The following is a 2,500-nucleotide window of genomic DNA, read 5'->3' as shown; positions in this document are numbered from 1 at the left end:
CCCCTCCCCCCCCTTCCCCTCCCCTTCCCTCCCCATTCCTCCCCCTCCCTCCTCCTCCACCCACCCCCATCCCTCTCTCCCCTTCCCCCTACCTTCCACCTCTCCACCCCCCTCCCCTCCCCTCCCTTCCTCCCTCCCTCTCCATCACACGAACGAAGGTGCTTTTCCCTTTACTACAAAATCGATGGAAATTTACGATGCAAGATACGTAATCCAGAGGCGATATTTACTGTTGAACCTTGAACCTCGAGAGTTCACATTTCTCGTGGTGTGAGTCATGGGACCTTGAACCTTGAGAGTTCACATTTCTCGTGGTGTGAGTCATGTGACCTTGAACCTTGAACTTGGAGGGGGTGGGGGAGGGGGAGGGTTCAGGAGTGTCCATTGTACTGCTATTATTGTTATTATTTTTGTGGTTATTGGTGGTACTGTTATTGTTTTTGTTATTGATTCTATCGTTATCATTATTCTAATTATTATTAGTGTTATCATGATTATTATTATCAATATCATATAATCATCATTAGTATCATCATCATTATTTGTTATTATTATTTATCATTATTATTTATTATCGTTAATATTATTATTGTTATTCTATAAATATCTTTTTCATGTTGATTATTGTTACTGATATTATTATCATCATCATTATATATATATATATATATATTTTTTTTTTTTTTTTTTTTTTCATCCCAATATGTTTTATTAATGAGTTCATAATTTCTGTCTGGTTAATGTTTATTTTCTAATTTCGTATATTCTCGTTAATTAAATATTCATGATATCCTTCAATTTATATTCTCTCTATCAAATATCTTTGGTTATTCATTTATTCACTATATTTATCCTTTAATTCTGAAAGTTATATAGACATGGATTTGAAGGCGAGAAATTGTGGGTTGATATATATATATATATATATATATATATATATATATATATATATATAATTATATATATATATATATATATATATATATATATATATATATATATATATATATATGTATATATATCGTTTAATCTCAGTCTTGATTTCTGTCTTTCTGCCTGCTTGTCACTCTCTCTCTCTCTCTCTCTCTCTCTCTCTCTCTCTCTCTCTCTCTCTCTCTCTCTCTCTCTCTCTCTCTCTCTCTCTCTCTCTCTCTCTCTCATTGAGTACTAAGAAGAGGAGGAAAAAGAAAAAAAAAGAAATCAAGAAAGAAAATTCAAGAGAACGGAGAAGAAGAATTCCAATTCCTTTCTTTCAAAGAAAATCCCGATAAGATATAACTTTCCCCCTCAGCGGAGAGAGAGAGAGAGAGAGAGAGAGAGAGAGAGAGAGAGACGGAGAGACAGAAGACAGAGAGAGAGAGAGAGACAGAGACAGAGAGAGAGACAGAGAGAGAGAGAGAGAGAGAGAGAGAGAGAGAGAGAGAGAGAGAGAGAGAGAGAGAGAGAGAGAGAGAGAGAGAGAGAGAGAGAGAGAGAGAGAGAGAGAGAGAAAGAGAAACAGACATACAGACAGACAGATACAGAGACGGAGACAGAGACAAAGACAGAGATAGAGACAGAGATTAAGATAGATAGATGGATAGATAGATAAACAGATATATATATAGAGAAAACAAACAGACAGACAGACAGACAGACAGACAAACAAACAAACAGACAAACAAACAAACAAGCAGACAGACAGAAAGACAGACAGACAGACAGACAAACAAACAAACAGACAGAAAGACAGACAGACAGACAGACAGACAGACAGACAGACAGACAGACGGACAGAAAGAACCCGCACTTCGCCAGCCTCCGCCATCCCTCGCAAGGAGCATGTTCTTAAGGCCAGCCGCCAGACAGAGGCATCGCTTGGCCGCCTAAGACAAGTCGAAATGAGTTCATTCATATGCACGAGTTGACTCTCTCACTCGCGCTGGATCTTGGCGAACGCACGTCGAGGGAGTGGGGGGTGGGGGTGAGGGAGAGGGGTGGTGGTGGGGGGAGTTCTTGAAGGAGTAGGGGTGGGGTGGGTAACTCTTGCGAGGGGTGGGGGGAGTGGGGGAGTGAGGGAGGGGGGGAAGATGTCCGAGAGGGAGGTTGTTTGTTGGGGTGGGGAGTGGGAGTGGTAAGGGGTGGGGAGAAGACCTTGAAAGAGAGGGGGGGATTCGGTTGCTTGTAGGGGGTGAGGGATGGGGGTGGGGGGGGGATGAGAAGTCTTTGAAAATGGGGGTTGTGTCTTTCGGTTGTTTATGGGGGTGGGGATTGATGAGTGGGGGGGGGGATGGGGGAAGAATAAGTCCTTGAAAGGGGGTGGGGGGGATTGGGTCTTTCGGTGCTTGCAGGAGGGGGGAGTGGGAGGGGGGGAGGAAGAGGACGACAGGGGGGGGGGGGGTGAAAAAAAGCCTCGGACGGAAGGATAGGGAAGTTTAAGAGACTAGAAGTAGGGGAGTTAAGATGATGGTGGGGAAGTTAGGGTTGGGGGATGTGGAGATTAAGGGTTAGTCGGTATGTG

The 2,500-nt window shown here is 42.8% G+C and overlaps 1 protein-coding gene across 1 annotated transcript in view; it reads left to right on the top strand.

The window, feature by feature from the left end:
• LOC119598369 (hemicentin-2-like) overlaps nucleotides 1-2,500 on the top strand; it is an 88,873-nt gene that overhangs the window by 22,038 nt on the left and 64,335 nt on the right. The gene's annotated exons all lie outside the window — the stretch shown is intronic.

Source organism: Penaeus monodon, chromosome 41, assembly GCF_015228065.2.
Source record: "Penaeus monodon isolate SGIC_2016 chromosome 41, NSTDA_Pmon_1, whole genome shotgun sequence".
Lineage (NCBI taxonomy): Eukaryota > Metazoa > Arthropoda > Malacostraca > Decapoda > Penaeidae > Penaeus > Penaeus monodon.
Note: the sequence above shows the minus strand (reverse complement) of the source record. Positions and strands in the feature narration are given on the sequence as shown.